At 40.8% G+C, this 22,973-nt stretch overlaps 1 protein-coding gene across 1 annotated transcript in view; it reads left to right on the plus strand.

The window, feature by feature from the left end:
• Positions 1-390: 390 nt before the first annotated feature.
• Positions 391-22,973, plus strand: part of CALD1 (caldesmon 1) — a 186,986-nt gene continuing 164,403 nt past the window's right edge. Inside the window, 1 exon segment of the mRNA XM_042837607.1 lies at positions 391-625. The gene's annotated coding sequence lies outside the window, so the exon portion shown is untranslated.

The following is a 22,973-nucleotide window of genomic DNA, read 5'->3' on the forward strand; positions in this document are numbered from 1 at the left end:
AAATAAATAATTAAAAAAATCAATGGCAAAGTTCTGCTATACTGGAATTATTTATTTGATTTTTAAAAACCTGGTGCAGAAAGTAAATATGTTTACTGTGCTCCTTTCCATTCAGTGTACTTCCTTTTTTAAAGCTCTGTTTGTATTCAACAAGACAGCCTCTTTCTCCAAGATTAACATTTCTTATGATTGTTCCTGACAGAGGATTTACTTTCAGAGGCCCTGCTAAGGATAACCAAAAAAGGGCATGTAGCAAGACAGTTTTGGCAGCTTGCATGAATTTTCGGAGCTTTTTAGGTCTTGGTTTTCTGATGAGTGGCTTCCTGAGCATGCCTAGGGAATGACAGGCATCTCTGCAGGCAGGCTGAACCCACCTTGGCTTGTGCATAGCCATTGGCTGCCTATTAGAATAAATTGAGGACAATGCATACCGCTGCCTGCCAATTGTAAACATAAGGGATATGTATTCACTTAGCATTGACTTTTGGGAGGGGCCAAGGCAAGGCTGTAGTTTTATTGAATAGGGCTGTGTGTGAGGCTGCTGGTGTGCCTTTCTTGCTGCGCTCCTGCCCAAGCAGCCAGTTATTCATTTCCTTCCTACTAGTGAAAACTTTTCACCGCAGAGGTAAGGGCTTACCATATGTATTTGTTGGGGAGCGAGTCGGTCTGACTGCGTTTGCGTCGTGCCTAGAGATTAAGAAGCATGCAAAACTTGACGAGTCGTGGAAACGCTCCGAGACGCTCAGATACTCTTCTCCCTCTCCTCCTCTCCCTGTTGTCCATCTGTCCAGATGCTCACGGGGAGCCAAAGGGGCAGCTTGGCTGGGCTGTGCAGGGCTGCTCGCTCACCCACTGGTGGAATCTAATGTGGGGGAAAGTGCCGGGAGCAGGGCAAGGTCCCACTCTGCGTGGGATCCTGCAGCAGGACTGTCAGCGGGGGGGGGGATAGCCTATCCTTTCTTTATTGTTTCTTTACATATAAGAAAGGAATTGCAGTAAGGTCTTTGGTGTGGTAATAGTGAATTGCTTTTATTTTGCAACTTAATACCTGGGCTTTCAGACTGCAAAGGCAGCCTCCCTCTGTAACTGATAGGGATAGAGTAAAGCTCTGGTTAGTGTAACCGATCCGATGCCTGCTGCAGCAGATGTCTGTCATGGCAGCCTTTCACAGAAATACTGTTGACAATAGACAGCATCCGTTTTTGTTTTCAGCCTTCAGCATGCACAGGAGCACATTGCCAGAAATTTTCCTGTGAAACTGTCTGTCCTGTTAAAAGGGGGAGAAAAAAATGTGCTTGGGTGGGACCGGAGCTCTTAAAAGTACTGCTCTGTGCTGGTGTCAGTCAGACCACGGATAACAGAGCTGGTGAGCACGCTGTTCTCCTTTCCAGATCCTTTGCCATGCTTGGGTAGTCTGCAGAAAGTTGTGTAAGGCTGGCTGCTGCTAGCATGGTGTTCTCTGCAGCAGGGAACTTATTAGGGAGAGGGCTGGGAAAATGAAGGGAAGAATGATGCTAGTTACAGACTGATACTTGGGAGAGACAGACATTGACCAAACTGCCAACCCCTGGCCAGTACTAGAATTGGTTCTTCTCCTATGTCATATGATGCATCATATGGAAAACTGAACAGGAGAACTCTTAAAATGACTTTTTGTGGAATATTAATTTTCAGAGCAGCTTTTATATAATTTTGCCTATTTGTGAACCCTGCTCTTGCAGTCGTATAGGAGAACAATTTGTGAAAATAACCCATTCTGTTCCTTGGCTGCAACTCAAAGAAAATATGCAGGCAGAGTGGTTTTTTTTTTCTGTGAAAAAAATGTACTTACAATAAGTCATCTATTTTAGATACTGTGCTGTGAATGATTGTGCTTGAATGAATTGCCATCAAAGAACCCCGAGACCCTGCATCTTTCTCAGTCTCATTAAATACAGCAGTGGGCTGCTGTGTGAGCATCTCCAGATGAATGTCATACCCTTTTCTCTTGCCATCAAGAGAGATAGGGTGCGATCCTGAAGCTACATACATACAAACCAATCAAACAGATCGTTTTAACCTAAAGTACAAATGCAGTGACTCTCCAAGGAAGTAAGTAGTCCATTTGGCAAATTAAGTTGCCTTTAAAGTAAAGCAGGTCTGAGCTCTTCTCAAGTGTCTTGAGAAAGTGCAGGTCTGCCTTTCTTTGGGAGACTTTTTGATAGGCAGGTATCTTTGATAACAAGCCTGCAACTGTTAGCACAATAGTTAAATCACTGTGCTGGGGGGGAAATACTTGGTGTTTCCCTGTGAACAGGATACGAAATTGAAATAATATATATTTTATGTAGAGTCCTCTGTTGCAGCACATGATGGCAAGCAGATCGATTCCACATCTTCCATTCACTAGATTAGTCTTGGTGAAATCAATACCTTCATTAATGGATGCAGATTCTGATGCTTGGAGAGTCCTGTGTTGTTCAAATACTCTTTGACAGTGAGCAACCTAAAGGTACTGTAGGAGAGTAAGGGATTTTCTGCAATTGCCACTGTAGATGCTCACAATTTTCTGACACAGTGCAGCCTAAGAAAGGCGTAACTTTGCTTGTGCTTTTATTTCTTGCCTGGCGCTGACAGACAATGCAATCATGTCACTGAAAACTAAGTGATTTGGAAGGAAGAAGTGCCTCTGAGTTCTGCTGGCTGACACTAGAGGGAAAATTGAGGTCCATTAAGCATGATCCCAGGGCCATACACAGCAGGGAGACATGCTGGTCAGCAACCATCTGAACTTGGACAGTGTTATTATCAATGCCATTAATTTCAAGTGGTGAGACCAGAAAGGCTCCCTTTGCTAGCTGCCTGCTAGGAGGTAGCATATGTTGCATAGGAGGAGAAAGGAGGAAGTGTCTATCGAGAGCCGCACAAGGAATCCTTCCTGTTTTGCCCTTCTCTGTGTGCAGCAGTATGCTGCATGGGGCAATCACTGCAGAGTCAGACACTGCTGCACTGTACAAGGGTTGGAGAACCCTTTTTTTGTGTGTGTTTGAATGAAAACCAAAGCAAAAAAATCCCCAACAACAACAACAAACCACCCTAAATGATGTGCATTGGGGCACCTTTTTGATTGACGTGATTGTGATTTTCCAGGCTTTGGGTGGCATGTGCAGGTGGAAGAGGGCAGCACAACCCATATTCTTGTGGTAATGCTGACATTGGTTCAGCTTTTTTTTTTTTCTTGTCAGGCAGGGTTGATGGTTTACATGTGCTCTGTGTGCTGCTGCTGTACACCGTAATCTATGTTGTCACATGTGAAAAACACTCCTTGCTCTTATGCATGCTTAAAATGCTGCTTGCCCTGGAGAGGTTTTGTTTCCCAAGGGGATCTGTTCTATTGCGGAGAGGTGAACCTTTGCTCTCTTCCTTCCTTCACACAGGACAAATAGGATTTGAATGCCTTGGGACTGCTTAAAATACTTTGATTTCTCAGTCACTTCTTGCATGAAACCCATTCTGTTGGGTACTCATGTTCTGATTTTTACCAGATACCAGTGGAGCTGTTAACCTCTATCTGCTAAAGGGGCAGTTTGATGCATTTAATCACTACACATGAACAAAGAGGGACAGGAAACCATATATGCATAAGAAAGAGAGGGCCAGACAGCAGCATTAGCTGTCCATCTGCTAGGCTTGTCTGGACTCTCCTGGGTAGCAGAGAAAGCACCAAAAAAGGTAACTGTGCACAACGTGAAGCATAGTCTTGTGAGCTTCTCGTTGCCTTTGCAGGGAGCTTTAAAGAGAACTTGCAGGGTTGGGCTCCAGTTATACAAAGCCTGAGGCAGACAGGCCTGTGGCTGCGAAGAGTAGGAGTCCATCTTCAAAGAAAACTTCCATTCTTTACAAATTGTCTCCACTTAGTAACTACCTCCTGGAAGCTCGGAACAGGAAAACTATTCCTCACTCGATTGCTCACCTGTAGGAGTGTTCATATTCAAGAGTTGGATTGCTGTTTTTGTTCCTAGCTCTTGTGTGGTTTGAAACGCTAGGAGTGCTGAGAATGGATTTTGGGCACAACTGTGCTGGAAACAAGTCACTCACCTACACATCAGTGCCTCTCCTCAGATGTTGGTGCACTCTGGGAGGCTGTGGCTGTTGCATGTCTTCAAATGGTTTGTCAAGGATTTTGCTGGGACTGAAATTTGACACAAAGGCATTTGAAGATCAGATTAGGTTTGACCTTTTGGGATGGAACACTGAGGTCATAGGATGGTTGAACTATGTAACTATTTCTCTTTGCTTTTCCTAAAGCTCTGGTACATTTCAGCTAGCCCAGCGGGGAAGGACACACAGTACATTGTAATTTGGGATCCCTCCCACCCCCAGGAGAGCTTTTTCTTGAAATGGATTAGATTAACAAGGAAGATTAGGGCATGTAACACTGTCAGCTAGCTGCTAGTCCTGCTACATTAGCAGTACTGTTTACATCCAGAGTAGGAAACTACTTCATTTTTCTCCTTTGGACTGTGCTTAGTGCTGATAAGTGGTGTGGGACTGGCAGCTGAGCTGCCAAGCAGATAGTAGCATTAGCAGTCCCTTTTCTCAAGCACTGCTAACTGGAACCTCCTTATCCTGCCTACAGAAGTGTTTAGGGGGTCTGTTCTGAAGTCAGGACAAAGTGCTCACTGGGTCTGTTCTGCTGACTTTCAGTAGCAAATAACTGGGGAAATGAAGGAAGGAGGGAGAGGAAAAAGAAGGCCAGATCTCAAACTGTTGCAGTCATTTGATTTTTTTTCCCTGTGATCATAAATACCTGGTGAGTCACCTAATGGCTGTGTGTGTGTTTTTGAGTCTTCAAGATCAAGATAATCCATGCGGTTTTCTATTTAGCTTGTGAGGCTACTGAGCATTTGTAAATAATTTTTAATCCTGTAATCCAAATTTGAGCACTGTCCTTATTTTTTATTGATTTCAATTTTGATTGATTGAAATACCTTATTTTGAATTTATTTCTCAGTGAGAAAGAGCACATTTTGGCTTGTTAGCACAATTACATATTCCTTTAGAACTGATTTTTTTTCTGGACTGCAAGCATAAAAACTCAGAAGCACAGTGAAAACAGTGGAAAGTGGGCCAAGCTCTGTGCCGCGACACTGAGCTGAAATGCCTGGATGCGATTTTTCCAGTGTTTGCAGATACAGGTGCACTTGCTGCACCTGAGAGCATCCCATTTTCCTGTGAAGTTGTGCAGATAGCAGAGTTGCAGGATGAGAGATTTTGCTGACAGCCTTGTTATAGTGTCATGACCTTGGAAGAGAAACTCCTAGCCATGCTGCTAAGCTTTACCTGCTCGCTCAGCTTCATGTTATCAGAAAACTCAGTGCTGTACCTCCTGGCAGTGGGGAAAATGTGAGGGGAAGCTTTCAGGCAATGGAAATCATTGTGTGTTTCCACACCCTCTTGTGTACAGAATGCAAATAAAGAGCATTTCCCTTGAGACTCACTGTGGAGGGTGTGAGGAGAAGTGGAACCCACCCATTTGCACATTTTCTGGTTCTTGTCCTTAAATGGGAAAAAAAATCTTTGGAATTTAGCTCATAGAACGGTTATAAATAGATTTGTGGAGATAAGGTTTTGTTGTAAATACTCTGTTTTGGGATCTATTGAGGAAAGTGACACTGTAAGCTGACAAATGATGGGAAAGGAGAGCTTTTGCAGCAAGACCATATTTTCATGCACAGGCACATCCCTTGTCTGCACCGGTCAACATTCTTCCTCCATTTATGTGGGGATCCAAGGGGCACGGCTAACTGTGCACCCCTAGGATCTGAGTAAGTCAGTGAGGGAGAATTGCTGTTTGTGATCCCCTCATGTCTGTGGGTCTCAGGATTTGCTGGAAGATCGCTTTGCCTCCCACCCCAGAGCAGCAGTGGCTGTGGGGCCAGGCTGGGCCCTGAGGCTTGGCATAAGTCGCTGTCAGCCAGCTTCAAAGGGAGCTGTGGCCATGTGGAGGGGCTGAGATCGGTCCCTGTTTGTTTCTTATTTAGAGGGCTTTGATTTTCCTGTTCTCTTTCTGTGGCTGCCACAGGGCATGTTACTAGCCTCTTCCTGCTTCATTCTTTTCTTTGACAGCAAGCTCTCTAATGGTGAAATGGTCCTCCTCCCTTTCCCATTTTTTTCTTCAGCTGCAATGTTTGCATCAGTAACATCTCTCTCTGATCCAGAAGCAAAGGCAGGACTTTCCTAATCCTTTACCTTTCCAGAGCACATAGCAAGCTTGTTACATAGCCCAAATCATCACTGTTCAGTACAAAGCACTTGTATGGAGAACTGTTTCTGTCTGCATCTTCCCTTACCTCTAAAATAATGACCTAGTAATAACCTGCTTTCTCTCAGCAGTTTCAAAGCCAGGGGGAGAATTTGGCTTCATTCCTGTCTAGTTAAAGCTCATAAGTTTGGGAAAGAAATTCCTTGAGCTTGGCCACAAATTGTGGGAACAGGAGGTAGCTGTGTTAGCTCTGAGCTCAGGGGAAATGTTTGGCCAGCTCTCATTTACCTGCAGAGCTGAGTCTTTCTGCTGCTGATGCTAAAGAATGTCATCCTGTACCAGGGCTGTGCTGTGGCTCTGGGTCTGGGGAGAAGAGGGGAGAGGAAAGGGTTTGCTCCTCTGCAGGGCTCTGGGAACAGCAAAGCCCTATCAGCCCTAACAGCCTCATCCTGCTATGGAAAAAGGATTTCAACCTAAATGAACCCACTTCAAATAAACTGGATTATAAAGACCGAAATGCAGCATTTTAATTGCTGTGAATATGAATAGGAGTCCTTAGGAAATCCTGATGATGGAGCTAAGCATTTCTGTGGCTAATGTATATTGCATTAACAAAAGAAGGCCAGCTGAGGAGTTCTATTCTGCTACTCCCAGTAACTTAACACATGGATTGTCTGAGTTCAGCTGTCACTGCACTGCTGAAAACAAGGAGATGTTTTAACCTGGGCATTGGCTGGTCTGATTCTGATCTTACTTCAGCAGCTGTGTGGTGATGTAAACCTTACTTCAGTTTTAAAAAATACATATTGGGTCTGATCTCAGTTATCATAATGTAAATCAGAGTTAGTTTCAGAATCCATCTTTTTTTTGTTTTGATTTCTGTACATCCCCTGAAGGATGCTAGCAGAAGGGAATTGGTCAGAATTGTGGTAAGGAGCATTCATTGGGAAATGATATTTCATAAAAGAGAGGACACTGGTAAACCAGTAAGCCAGTATAAATTCCACTGCTCATTTGCTCCCTGGTGATTAAAAGCCTGCCATAAATGGTAAAGGCTGGGCATTCATTCGTTGCAGCCACGATAGTAAATGTCTTATTCACTGGACACGGTATACAGTCAAGGAGCAGGGGCCTGGGACAATAAAAAGGAAAAACAGCAACTATTTTTTGCAGTTTGTTTGCTGTTTTCTCCACTGTGTGTTATTAAAAAGCTTTGTGATTATCTTCTTTTTTTTGTTGTTGTTGCTTTATTTAGATCCATGCAAACGGCAGTAGGTTTGTTTTGCCATTTAATCTTCTCTCCATAAAACCAGACACATTAACCTATTTCCTCTCCTTCCCCCTACACAACCCAAACAAGAAAAAGACATTTCCTCTACCAGTATAAATAAATGTAGCACTTCTGTCTTCAGCATATCTCTTGTGGGTTTATATGACTGCAGGCTGGGATTAGCAGACAAAATCTTATTCTCACCCCAGGTATAAAACGCTAACATTAACAAAAGCAATGATTAAATGCCAGTGTTTCAGAAACAGCGGTAGGATCACAGGAGTGCAGCAAATAGGAAACGTGTGTGCATGAACAGAGATGAATCTGGGGGGAGGGCAGGAGCAGCATGCTTTGGATGGGAGTTGCAGAAGGGCTTCCAAGTGCTGCGTGCACCCTGAGGGATTTTCCTCCCAGCACATCAGTTCCTGCAGTGAAAACCCATGCAGATGACATTAAGATGCAAAGTCGTTAGAACACAGTTGTGTTTTCATTCTCACTTTTCAGTTTGTTTTCTTAACAGTTTAGTACCTACTCTGACATCAAAATCAAAGGGAGAAAATAGTCAGCCTAGTTGCTTTTCACTTCCCAAGCAGGACAAATAAGTAACTACAACAATGAAACTATACAGTGTTCCCTCCTTGCTGAAGATTCCTGTGAGTTTTTTACTTGACATGAGCCTTACAAATATGATGTTTGTGTCATATTGATATATTTAGAGGTTATTGATAGGATCCTTCAAACTGCTGACATTTTGATGTAAGCCCATAAGGATTTTCATCATTGGCATCATCCAGTTACTCATATTTTGAGTATGTTTAAACTAATGTGATCAACTCTTCAGATTACATAGTTGGTCACAGGACAGTTGGCTAGATTTGAATTCATTTTTCTGCTCCTCAAAAATGTTATTGCTGGTCTCAAGAAGTACCATGGCCCTGCAACAGATCTGTGGTTCACCTTCTGTTTTCATACACATCTGGGCCTCTGCAGCTTCCAATAAGTATACTTGGTAAAATGACTTTTTGTCACTGTTGATAAAGTAGGCGTTTTTTCAGCTATGGTGCTATGTTTTTTGTTTGAGAAAAACAGTGTTGATAATACACTGATGTTTATGGTTGCTGCTAAGCAGTGCTGTACAGAGCCAAGGCCGTTCTCAGCGAAGGGTGCAAGGAGCTGGGAGGGGAAAGAATTAGGACAGCTGACTGAAACTGGCCAAAACTGGTGGAAGGAGTTTTGAAGGGGGTGGGAGTTCATCTTGCTCTCTTCTGCTGTGCGGGGGGCTAGCTGGGCATCAGCTGGAGGATGGTGAATAACTGCTTGTACATCACTTGTTATATATATTCATATATATATACATATATATGGTCATAACTATCATCCTTTTCATTTTCTCTATCTTAGTAAATAGTTTCATCTCGACCCACAAGTTCTACCTATTGTTTCTTGGTTCTCTCCCTCATCCCACTGGGAAGGAGGGGGAGTGAGGGTAAGACTGTGTGGTGCTCAGCCACCTGCCAGCTTAAACCACCGCAAGTGGTCCTTTGTGATAGTTTCTGTTACCTTCCTTCACTGGAAAGTTTTTTTTTCTTTTTTTCTTTTCAATGTATTGCTTTCTTAGAGATGAAATCAATGCCCTCAGCTTCATCAGAAGGATCACAATATTTTATGTCAAACAGCTGGAGGGGACAAATTAGGCCTACTTTGACTTTTCATCTCTGGATGGCAGTACTTTTGAGGAGACTGTTATCATGCATTGACTTATCATGGAGCTGTGGTTTATAAGACTGATGCCCACTGAGGAACCCTAATGTGGCTAAAAGAAGCTGTGAGAGTTTTTAACAGCCCAGTATTGTGATAGTAATACAGATTACTGCTTCTGTTTTCTGGCTATTGAAAGGAGCTGGAGAAAACCAATTTGGAGACCAGAATAACCAAATAACTGGTGTGTGTCGTATTTCTTCATTCAGGATTTGGACTGGATTTGCCTTCTTTGATACCAGCTTGTAAATAGCACCTGGAACCCTTGTGAAAAGCCCTTGGTTCATAAGCAAATGGAGAGCAATAAATATTCTTACATAGTTGAATAAATTTTTATTTCTTTTTTTTTAGCATCTTCAGCTTTCTTGAGCCCCAAAATAAGATGCGAGGCTACTTTGTTTTTCTTTATTTCTCATTTAAGAGGCAGGTAAATTATGCATGCTTTGGAGTCATTTCCCTCTCTCTAAGAGATTTGTGACTGAGTTTCATGTTGGTGTAGTCTCATATTGGCTGCCGTGGAGAAGCTTTGCAGAAGTTAAACTCTGCTGCTCCACACTGTACATGGCTGGGAGTTCTCCTTTACTTGTAGGTGAAAGTCTTTTAGTAAAGACTTTCAAAGATGTCATTTTACAAGAAAAGCTTTTTATTTATGTTTGTCCTGCATGTGCCAGGAAGGTTGGAGATTCATGATCCGTGAGGTCCCTTCCATCCCTGGCCATTCTGTGAGTTGATTCTGTGATTCTGTGATTGTTTATTAGAATACTCTTCCCTGTGAATTGGCTTAAGCTTTTTCAGTCTGTTGTCCAGCAAAGAATTCCCATTGTCAGTAATGATGTTTATTGCTCCACCTGTCAAACCAGAAAGCTACTGACCATCTGCTCCAACAACCCAAAAGGTGTTACAAAATAAGCAATATTTATTTTTCTGTTTACTGCCTTCTGTAACAGATACGAATTCCTTTTGTGGAGTCTATATATTGAAAATTTAATTCTAATACAAAGGGAAATGTTTTCCTTCTGTATCAGTGTCTAATAAATATCACTTCATGTTATTAAGAAGTGAATTTACTATATGTGTGGGAAGTAGGTTTCGTTATGATGAACTGATTGAAGTGGTGACAGACTGTGAATCTGGCTTATATGACAAAACAAGTCTAGAAACAGTATGGTGAACTGGAGAAAACATTATAATCTGAGTGTTATTTCTGTCTCTCCTGTGACACTTCATGTCAATGGAAAGGCACTGATGGAAAGTCTGTTGGCATTAGAAGGCACAGAAATGGTTTCATCGATCTTGGTTCAGTGCTTAAATATTGCTGAGCCTGAATTTAAATCTTTAAATTCCAGGTTTTCCCCCATTTTTAAAATTAAATACCAGAGGCTATAGGCATTAAAAAAATAAAAGTAAAAAAAGGAAATCCCAAACTGAAAACCTGGGAAAGACATATTAGGTCATCTTGTCCCTTTCCCTGTACAGTGTGAGATGACTCCCTAAAGTATATTCACACGTGTTTTGTCCATAAACACCTCTGTTTATTAACAAAATACAATAAGCTGTAGGTTCTCAGTGAGGATTGGGATAGTTTGCTACGCTTTCTAGTTTTTAGCAAGCGGAAATAGCTATCATTCTAAAATGTGTTTCTTGGACTATGGATATTGCCTATATGAATTCAAGCAAAAAATACCTAATGAATGGAAACTCATAGAAGAGTTAACGGCAGCTGGTTTTATTATGGACCTCTGACATGATCTCACGCTAGTTTAATACAAGTGTTACCTCACTGACTTCGGTGGAACTGGTTTTCATTTGCAAGGGAGTAAATGAGGCCAAAATCAGTCAAAGACCTAGGGAGATTCTCTGGGAAAGGGCTTTAGTTTGGGGAATGTACTTTACATCCATATAAAATATATGAGCATATCTGCACATTGCAGTCAATGATTCAGGCCACCTGGGAGATGCTTTGAATAGCACCTGTGCAAATCCAAAATGAAAGGAAGGGATAACTTGCCAGGAAGGGCCAGAGAAGTATCTCATTTTTCTGAGTGCTGGGCCGAGTTTCCTCCTTACTGGACTTCTAATGTTTCCTTAGTGAGATTGGTAGGAAATACGGAAGTGAGAGCCTGTTTTGCAGGTAGCTTCAGTAATTTTGCTTCTTCATTTCAACCATACCAAATTTAAAAAGAAATTGTGTTGATTATTGTCAATCCAGCTCAGACAAAAGCACCAGCTGTACAATTATTCTGCCTTGAAGCTATCAAAGCAAGCAGTGAAATAAGAATCATATGTTTCAGTCAAACCTTTCTCCAGAATTGCACAATATTATGTCCTAGCTCAGCCTTCAACTTAGCTGAATCTTGCAAAACTCTCAAAGGCATCTGTGCTCTACTGTAAGGAAAGAAGAGCTTCAGAACTTCCCAAATCTAGCAGAGATTTTACTTTGCAGGCTGGATAGAAGCACCAGTTTACAACTGTGAGGTGAGCACTGTGTTTGTGTAGAGTGTGAGGAAACATGGGTAAAGAAGTGATGGACATTGATTAAGAGTGGAAAATGGCCAGGGGAAAGGTTTTGTCTTCATAGTTTTTTGCTGCTCGTGTTTTGGTGGTCCTGTTCCCTGCTTTCCCACACAGCAGCACCTGAAGGTCTAGTGCATCTAGTGCGCAGGATTTAACACCCTGGATTGTAGCAGAATTTTCCAGCAACAGTAAACACTGGTTACAGATGATTTCTGCTTTACTCAATCATTGAAATTGTGAACTTTACAGGTGTGTGACAGATTCATTTTAATGTGTTTGTAGTTTGGCTTGGGGAACTCCTGCTGACAGAGCAACACCATTTTAAGACTGTGGAGTTATGTGGTGTTAACTGTGTTAATTTTCATTTTTATTTTACTAAAGAAGCAATATAATCATAATTAAGCAATGTATTGGCCAAAACTGGTGGGAGAGGAGGCAGTACAGTACGTGACATGCTTTTAATGGTACTGTCCACTTCTTTAAATGGGACCTCTTACAGAGACCAGTTGGAAGTCTTTTCTCAGTCTGTTACTGAGTTCTTGCTGTTCATTATCTGAGCTGAAGCTAGTGACATTGTCTACAAAAAGTGCAACAGCAGCTAGCACCCCTGTGATTCATGGCAGTGCTAATTACTGCTGGTGGTGATGCAGCAGTGTTCCCCACAGAGCTGATCTGAGAGCACTGACCTGCTTCACACAGCATACTGCTGCACCACGAGACAGAAATGACTTCAAGCTGCAGTGCTCTGCCACGGTGGTAAATTTGAAGGAAAGGCCCTTTACTTGGAGCATTTTAGTCTTCTCTGGATCTTCCTCCTGAGCAGATTAGGTGCTGATGAGGGAAATTTGTAGGAGAGCTCTTGTCTGAATAGAGTATGCGCAAGTTTTATACTGCTTGCTTCCAGTGTGCTTCTGTCCTTGAAATAAACAAAGCAAACCCCCACATTCCTATTGCTGTTTCAGTACTGTCAGTACAGAAGCTGAATAGAGCTTGCCAAGTCTGCTCTGACCTGTGTACACTGAATGATACCGTGTACATTGTAAGTACTTTCTCTGGAATAAAATGGCCATTGTTGTGTGGAAAGTCAATGAAAGAGCTGGGGCTGCAGACTGGGACTTCTAATTACTACGTCATAATTCATAGGTGTAAACAGGGAAGTGGTGCAGACACCACCCCTGGAGGAATTTAAGGAAAGGACAGATGTTGTACTTAGTGTGCAGTATTGGTGATAGGTGGACAGTTGGACCAGGTGATATCAGAGGTCTTTCCCAACCTTAAAGATTCTATGCTGTCATACTCACAAACCTATTTACTTAACCTTTTCTCGTAGCTCCTTGGACTGTTTGCTGGGGCTGCCATATTAACCATAAAGGAAGAGATAAGTAAACAGGAAAATTATTCTGTAAGCATGGTTAGAATTTAAGAGCATCTTAAACAAATTTATAGGCATTAAAATGAAAGAAGAAGAAAAAAAAGCTTAGGGTATTGAATACAGGTTTATCTGTTGAACATTCTCCTGTATGAAAGTTTTTATTGGCAAAAGACCTAGATAGATGTGGTCTAGTGACTTGGAAGTTATGAGGTGATGTCTTTTATTAGAAGCTGAATTCCCCCTTTGCTACTTAGCTAAATCCAAGGTTAGAATGCAGTATTATGATATTCCATCCAAGTAGTCTGGCCACCCTTGATTGGTTTTATTTTTGATTAGTAAAAATACATGGCAAGAGGTGTTGAACCACTTGCTGGAAACTTGCTGCTGCCAGAGATACTAACATAGTCTACATCTGCAGAGAATTTTTCTTTGCTTAATATCCTGGAGATATACTTAGCAATTGCCCAATGGTCTGAGTGGGCAGTATATCTGGTTTCACTGGTTTCAGAATACAAATGTGTGCAAAGTCTGAAAAGTTGGACTTCAGCAAAGAAGTGAAAGCATGGATGAAGACATAGCAGAAGCTCTGACAGATGGTTTTGCACCTTTTTTTTTTTTTTTTTTTTTTTTTTTTTTTAAAGTATTGCTTTATGAGTGTCAGGAATGAGCAATTATGATTTCATGTTGAAACATGCCTGAAGCTGGGAAGAACAGTAAGATAGATGGAAATAGGTGTTCCTCATGCAGCATTGGTGCCACCTGCTCCACAGGGAACAAAAACCTATCTCTGAAATATTAGAAAGAAAACTTTATGTACCACATGTGATTTTTGCATTTATACAGGTGCAACTGGCTTCAGCTGAAGGGCTGTTTTGATGAGAGATGGAATGTCTCATTTATATCATTGATATAAATTACTTTTTGACATTTACGTGAGTGGTAGAAAACAAACACGCTCCACTTGTGTTGGCGTTCTTGTTGTGTGCATAAAAGAAGACCTGTCCTTACCCATGTGCATTTTCTGTAAGGATATAATGCCCCTATTCAGTATTCATAAAGAAGGCAGTGGCTACCCAGCTTGACTGCTTGATGAAGAGGCAGTTGCAGAATTCCACCCAGTTGAAATCACTGATTTTTGCAAATGGAAATTGTTTATACATTTTTCTTCATTTAACAGAAATGTAATTAGTGGTTTGCAATGTTTATGTGGATAGCATCAGCTGAATCTTGTTCCAATCCACTGAATGCTTTTTTAACATGACCTACAATACACATCATGCAAAAATCTGTCCATGATGTCCAAAGTTAAGTGCAAATTCCCAATGTAAATATGAAGTTTTGCCAAGCTGAATTAAGCTCCTTAGGTGGTATCAGGAAGGGCTTTGTTGGATTGTTTACTTTTTGCAGGAGGTAGAGGATAGAAGAGACTATAAATAGAAATAAGATGCTATTCCACAACTGAGGGATTAAATCTTGAATTAGACTGTTTTATAAAATCTAAAGACTGAAATAAAATCACTGCCCAACACTCACTCATTTAGCGATCTCTGGAAACTCTCTTGGGGAACCAGCTGCACTCTCAGCAAATTATTAGGACAAGGCAAGAGTGTCCAGCCAAAACTTTGGGGGTGTACAGCAGTACTAACAGTGCATCAGGTCTCAAACATGGCACTTTGTACAGTAGCGGGTCTCAACGTTATCCCAGATTTCTTCTTCCATTACCTGATTGTCTTATTTTGTGTGAGTTTTCACTTCAACTTTATCAGATATTAATTCTGTTTTAATAATTTCATAACTTTATAAAGCTTCTGGACAATTTATTTAAGCTGTTGTTGAGCTATTGTACTGCAATGTTTTACTGTTTATTGCATTTTAAGCCCTCACAATCTCAGGAAATATTTACCATGGTTGAAGCTTATTTCTAACCACTGGAAGTGAAAAAGAATGAGGAATTGTTCCCCCTATCTGTCAAGATGAAAACAAAGTTCTTGTGTTTAGTAGAGTACTAAAGCAAGAGTTTAAAATAGTGGAAAGAGTTTTTTTTAAAATGCCCAGCACACTGATCAGGGGCAGCGCATTCCGTTAAATGCCTTCTTGGCAGTATTGCATGTAAGAATCATTAAGGTTGGAAAAGACCCAAAGACCATCTAGTCCAATCCCCACCATGCTCACTGATCATGTCTCTCAGTGCCACATCCACACATTTCTGGAACATCTCGAGGAATGGTGACTCCACCACCTCCCCGGGCAGCCTGTTGCAGTGCCTCACCACTCTTTCTGCAAAGAAATTTTTCTTAATACCCAACATGAACCTCTCCTGGTGCAACTTAAAACCATTCCCTCTTGTCTTATTACTGTTACCTTTGAGAAGAGGCTGACTCCCATCTTGCTACTACCCCTTCAGAGAGCTGTAGAGAGTGACTCCTAAGCCTCTCCTCCAGACTAAACAATCCCAATTTCCCTCAGCTACTTCTCATAAGACTGGTGCTCCAGATTCTTCATCAGCTTTGTTGCCCTCCTTTCAACACAAGAAGTGATAGTTACTTTCCAGTTTATACTCTTAAGCATGTTTCCTACAGCCTTTAGAAGTAATTGCTCCTATATTGGACACATGCACAATAAAATCAGAGATGCCTCAAAATGATGCTTTTAGGAATTTTCAAGTGTTAGAGTTTGGACTGTGAGTTCTTTGTTGACGTTTTTATCAGTGCCAGTTCAATTCTGTTTCAGTATTTCTACTAACAGCTGATGCAGACTGACCAAAGAAACACATGCCTGGCATTGATTTTTACCCATCTGCATGTAGCCAGTTGCTTATAGTGCCTGGTTCATTAGTTGAGCTCACCACTAGCAGCTGAAGGGAAGAGGACCTGAAACTTCACTTTGAATGCTTCTTTGCCATCAAGCGATTCAGCTTCTGCTGTATTGACAGAGGTACCAGATTTTGTTAAGAACCTCAGTGTTGGCTGAGAATATTGTTATTGCTTGCAACATAAATTATGTGGCTTGAAAAATTATGCAGCTCCTTCAATTAAAGGAGCCCGCACATTTGTATACGTAGGTAATTGCTATCTAATTGTCATGATATTGTTAATGTGATGAGGAAAAAGAGAAAACAAGACAAGATTCTTTGAGCTAGCAGGTAAGATTCTATAGTACAGCTACAATATTTCCTTTTCTTTTTTTTTTTAAAGTGTGTATGGTTAGCAGCTTTAAGCACTGTATGCTGTCTTTGATTATAGCAGTGCTGAACTTTATCTGAAAAGTTGAAACCTCTGATTCTTGAGTACATCAGTAAGTGAAACCTAAGCACATGTAATCTGTAAAAATAAATGTAATTACTTTAGCAAATGCATTACAGCTGGCCAGGTTTAATGTTAAGATACCTGTTTCTTATAGTTCACTACTGTCAAAAGACAGAGGTGATGGCTTGAGCTGTGCTATGCAGACATAATGGAGGAGAAAAAATATTGCTTGCATTCTTCTGAGTGCACATTAAAATGAATTAATGTGAGCTGTGGTTCTGGCCTTTGACATTTCTTCCCACTATTTTCTTCTGTTTAAAGCATCTTGGTAAGAGTAGCTTTTTTTTTTTTTTTTTTTTTTTTTTAATTTCAAAAGCTCTGGTAAAATTGTAACTATATGATGCTTCAAAATTGAACACTTGATAATATCTTCAAGAACGCCTAAGGCATCTGAAAGCCTTCACTGACCTCTTTTAAGGTGATCGTGTTGCTATAGCAAGAGCAAGAACTCTGCACTCCATTTCTGGTGCTGCCTTAGTTATGCTGTATGACTTTAACAGACTTTTTGGCCTTGTCTTGTTTACTTATCTTTAAAAAACACGTTTCAGATTTCCATAGTAGTATGGGTTGAAAGACTGACTGCAGCAAAGCACTTCAGTATAGTGACGTGGTGATAACGATAAGTTCATGAAAGGCTGTGGAAGATCTCCATCTGGTCAGACCACTGGCGTGAAGTGTGACTTACATGGGCGTAGCTCTCCATTATTCTGTGGATTCTTCCAAGCAAACTTAAGTGTCGCTTCCTAGAATAGGTAGGACCTTACTCATCTGCTGCAACAATAGGCAAAAGTATACTTGTTCCTGGTCTTTGGAAATCTCAGCATGTGGAGATCCTGTTTCTCACAGGAGTGTGGTGACTTGAGCCTTAATTAGTGTCTATGAAGTGGTTAGATGTCCCTTTACAGAATGGTGCCCTGGAAGTGACGATAAGCGCATTGTGATATTGCTGACTGAAGTAATGGACACAAGAAGCAGAGGGAAGATAATGCTATCATCAGCTGATAAGCTTCGTAGTTCCTGCTCTTTGATCCTGTGGGTTTCTAATTTATTTATTTCCAGCATAGTTTTAAGTTCCTCTTTGCAAAGAATGTGCATTTCTGAAGTGATGCGGGCCAATTGAATTTGTGTGATTAGTCCAAACAATTGGAATAAATTATTAGGTTTGTAATTTAAATCCTAAATTACAGCACAAGCTTCTCCTAGAACTTCACCTAGGGAGTCTGAGCAACATTTTAGGAATTACTGCTTCAAGTAGCAGAGTAAGTTACAGGGACAAAACTAGTAATAAAATAACTAGTAATTTAGCCCATTGAGCAATTAAAAGACTTCCCTCCACTTAGAAATACAATGCTAGATTTAGAACAGCCAAGGATTCTGGCATTAGAAGCCAGTCCAGCAGAAGTGTGACAGCTACAGGAAAAGTGGGCTCGGAAAGACTTCCTATCCATTTCAGGGCTCTGTAAGAAGCAACTGTAACCTTAGCATTTGTGCTCCTGCAGACAGATGTCATCATCTCTCAGCACTGCACCAGGCATCTCTCTTGGTGTGTGGTCTGTACTGTGAAACCGATGCAAGGAGTTGCAGCCAGTCCATCTCCTACCTCTGCAGTAATTCTGTTCCCTGAGAAGGCTGTGGTGGCAGCAGCCTAAGCAGTAACAGTAATGAGGGGTCCCCTGGCTTTTGCTGGGGCCACACTGAATCCTCTGGTTCAGGTTGCTGCCTCTGTTTGTTTCAGCCTTGGCTCTGAGACTGGGATGAACTTGACCTCTGCTGGGCTGGGGTTGAACGCATGTCTTGTCCCTTTTGGGCCAGCTCCGTGGGAAGTTAGTACAGGGAGAGCTACATGGGACCTTTCTTGAGAGGTGGTCTCATTCTTGTGCTCACATAACCTGGTCTCTCTAAGTGGCGTTTTCCTCCTGTGAAATACTGCTTTGAGTGTTTTATGGAGTTAGTAGCAACTCTGTGGCTGGCTTTTAATCTCTTGGCCTCTCAAACAGCATCTGGATAGAAAAGCTCCAATAGAGGTCTAAAGTTGGTGGTGTTTTGTTTTATGCTGCTTTATTTATTTATTTACTTGAAGAAGATAAAATGTAGTTTTTGAGTAACTTATAACAGGGAAACATCCCTGTTTTGAATGGTTCCCCGGGCTCTATGTATCTTATAAGGTCCCTAAGCCCAAACAGCTAGTAGCTGAGAATTTTTGTTTGCTTTCAAGAGAAAATTAATATATCATGATGGGCAATGCATGGCACAAAAGCCAAACTACGTAAACAGCTGAGGATTTCTGTGTTCTTCTGTCTGTTCATAGATTATATTTAGAAAACAAAATCCTTTGAAAACCTTAAGGAATTTTGGCTGCCTTTCAGAAATGGTAGAGCTAAGTCAATAAAATGCTCAGAAGAGATTTTATGTCCCAAAGCATATTTTATCTTGACAGGTTATATGCTATTGAGAACTGCAGCCATGACTTGAAGCCAAGTTAGGAAAAGAACACTTCTGTTATAGAACTGTGTTTGATGGGAATCTGAGGAGGAAAAGGGAGAGAATAGTGTGTGCTCTGAGAATGCCAAGTGCAGAAAGCTTCTCTAAGTTGAATTCCTGCGCTGATATTAATCACTGCAACTTCACTGGCTTCAATAGGACTTTACTGATTTGCACCCACTGGGCATCTGGTTGTTTTTGATTCTACACAATTGTTCTGAATCCATGAAACATGGGTTTTAATAGAGTTTATATAGATGAGTAGTACCTTGAAGTCTAAAATTTCTAATCTCTATCATTTGCCTTTAAAAAAAAATGGGCAAATGAGGTTATGCCTACTCTCTGAGACTTTGCCTTAGCTGCCTTACTCTGTTTCTTTGTATTGATGTGGTTTTTACTGATGTTTGTCCATCAAAGATCTTGCTTTTATGCTGTGCTTTTATGACTGAGAACAATAGGCCTTTTCTAGGTAGGAGTTGTGTCCAGTATACTGACATTAGAAAGACGTTTTATTGCCTTTTGTTTTCTTCCATTTGAAAGGAACATGGAGAGGTAGTTCAAATTTGAGGGAAGAGAAAAATCTACCTCAGTGATACCTGTTGAATGAATCTATATGTATCCAGGCACAATATTAAATGATTACAACTCTTTGGATGGAATGGGTGGAAAAAAGCAGTATCTGTGTACCACTAAAATTACCTAATCTCTGTTTTTTTGAATCCAGCCTGCACTTCAGTGATGTGAAGGCCACCTGCTCTTTCTGGATGAGATAGCATTTGAAGGGTATAATTTGCCAGTAGGCATTGTGCCTGTTGATGGAAGGTGTTTACTCCATTCTTTAGGAAGAAAAAATTCACTTTGCAGGTACTATAGGAAAACTACATAAAGGCAGAATGCATTTGGGCTACAACAGCTTACTTGCAAGGGTAGGGAAGATAAATTTGAAGCAAATTTGGAGGCTACCCTTGATCCCCATAGCAGAAAATGAAGTGGATTTGGGATTCAAGTGAATTTAATTTTACTCCTCAGTCATTCCATATATGTAAGTACAGGAAACATTTTTAAGAGGGGGTATAAATAGCCTGATTTTAAGAGACTACACTTATAAAACACTTTGAAAATCTTTAGTGTTTTAGGGTAAGAAAACTGGGTGGACCACTGGTAGCTGCTGACTTCTAGTTTTGCCTGTCCCCTCAGAAGTTTCACTCCTACAAGACCCAAAGCACTTCTAATGCACAGAGGAGCTATTCTGCCAGTATTTATCAAGCAGCATCATAAATAGGAGTATGACAGCGAGTCACAGAGCAGTTGGTACTCTCCCAAAGCCTCAAAGGATTATATGGAAAAGATTGGAATAAAAAAATGAGTCAGTCTTTGCACGTGTGGGCTGAATTGGTGTTCCTTCGTGTAAATACCTTGAAAAGATATAATTTTGTCTTTCTACTGAAAAATAAAATAACTTTGACTGTTATACTTCCTACATCAAAACAATAAAAATTGGAGGTGTATGGGAACTGCTGAGGCCTGAACCTCTGATTGATCACCTGAGGTGAGCCATGAGTCAGCCAGAGGAGCACAGGTGGAGGCAATTCACTGTGCTGCTGGAAGGGATGGAGCCTGGCTGCACCCCTCCTAGGCCTATTGAAGAGCTGGCTACCAGTGGGGAAGGATCTCTTCTGGAGATCTGCTCTGCTGTGTTTTGTGGGTGAGCCCAGGATAGGGGTAAGCCTTCTATTTATTCTCTTTTGTTATCATTGTCTGCTTTGCCTAACTCTCTTGTTTATTTTGTGATTATAACATCCTCATATTCTTTGATTATACAGGAGGGATGTTTATTTTTTCCTCTTCTGGAGTTTTGTCCTTGAGGCAATGAACAGTGACTTGAAGTTGATAAGGGATTCAGCTGAAAATGCAGCTGTTGACTGCGGTATGGATGCAGCTGTTCAGAATTAAAAATCTTTGATGCCTGGTACTGTAGCTGGCATAAGTTGTCATTAGAATTGTTGGCTTTGTAGTGTAAGTCCACTTCTCAGTGGAAATCCATGTATTTTCAATTATCTCCCATTTTCACTTGAATTTATCTTATGATTATATATCTGGAAGAATTTAGTTACTTTGGGAATCTTTTTGTTTGCTGGAAGTTTCCCATCAAGTGACAGGACAAAATTCTGTCTCACATTCATCACCATGGCTAAGTTGGTGGAAGAAGGTTTCATCTTTCCCTAGATGTCTTCCTTTATCTGCTTATGTTCAGTCAGATAAATTATATTTGTTGAGAGGGTGCATGGGTTTGTGTGGAAAAGAAATTTGCACATAAATGGAAATTGGCCACTGTTAAATCATTTTTTCCCTATCCAAGAGGAGAAAGCAAAATATGCCTCCTGAATGTGTCTGAATTCAAACAATACCTCCACAATCTTTATATTCAGTGGGCACTCAAAGCCTGTGCGGAGGTTAATTATAGGGAGATTTTGGCAGGACACGGAGGGATTTGCCTGCAAAATTTTTACTGAATCTTCATCTTACTTTGCTCTGATGTCTTGGGATCTTGACAAATATTTCATTTAGTTGGATAATTAAGAAATATCAATATTGTACCAGGTTCTTGTAATTACAGACTCCCACTAAGATGTGTTCTTGACCTCTAACTGGATGGCTCGTTTTTAGAGATGTCTGCTGAATGAGCCTGCATGATCTGAAGTTCTGGGACTGCATGGCACAGAGTGTGATGCAGAATCATAAGGCCAGATCAAGCTGATATCAGAAAAAATACCAAAAGTTCCTCCTGTCTGACAGCTTTTCTGTGACTTAAGGCACACACAGCAATATATTCCAGCAATGTTCATGAAATATTTTTCAGTTGGTTTACTAGGACATATTCTTCCCTTACACCCATTTATAGTCATTCTAATCATTAGTAGATTATAGCTCAGGATTTAGTTACATCTTTAGGGAAGTATTATGAAATCTGCATTGCTTGGCCTCTGTAAAATTTCTAACTAGAGGACTTCACCTTCAGGTCTGTCTGTCTAGCATCTTTCACCAGCATTGAATTCACTCAGTTTGTCATCCTTCAGTAACCTCTCAAGCATGCATGTTCAGTGAGGTTCTTTTCAGTGCTCTGCTGAAAGTGAAACCTGTGGTACTGTGAAAAAAATGACACAAAGTCAACAGGTTCCACAGGGAAGAAAGTTTTTATACTTATGCGTGTAGTCAAACGGATGTGGTTATGGTTGTATAGGACATGACTGGCTTCTTCTCTTTTGAAGCAACTTGCTGATTTTTGCGCCATTTGAAATATTCCTCTAAATGCAGAACCTTCTATTGTTGGACCAAATTTCGCCCTCTGCTAAAAGTGTCTAGGTAGTGTTAGAAGGTGTTATTCTTTTATTTAAATCTTTGAAATTGCACACAGAAATTACACACTACTGGCAGCTTAGAGAAAATCCAAAGCAAAAAGGATGCACAGAATGGCCAAAATATGATCAATACAGATTTTTACAGGTGAAAGCTGCCGCTACTAGCAGCTGAACGTGCTGCTCATATTTCTGTAAGTACCATTAAAATTATGAACAGATTTAAGTGGAGTGACATTCTAGGTGTGGAATTAGGGTTTGTCAGGGACCACACCTCACCAGAAGCAGACATTCTTTTCTTGCTTTCAGAGATCCAGATGTATGTTTTAAAATACAGTTTACTCTGGTCTGTACTCAAAAAAGCAAAGGCGGAATATTTCTCCAGATGGGGATGCTTAAATCATCAGAACATATCTTCATTTCTACTTTTTGTTGTCTTTCCTCTGAAATCATTGTCACTCAAGAAAGTCTCTAAATGATAACATTTGGAGTATTCTCTTAAAACAATACCTGGAAAGTTATTTTAGACTGCTGATTCATTGCAGTCCTTCCTACTCTTTTTAACTTTTCAATTCTTTCTACAATGTTTCTTGATGTTGGCAAGCCCAAGGCAGTAATAAAACAAAGCAGTGAGAATTTTGCTCAATACTTGTTTGTCTTATATTCTCTGATT

This window comes from Centrocercus urophasianus, unplaced genomic scaffold, assembly GCF_019232065.1.
Source record: "Centrocercus urophasianus isolate 14NV4802_14NV808 unplaced genomic scaffold, USGS_Curo_1.0 seq_73, whole genome shotgun sequence".
NCBI classification, from domain to species: domain Eukaryota; kingdom Metazoa; phylum Chordata; class Aves; order Galliformes; family Phasianidae; genus Centrocercus; species Centrocercus urophasianus.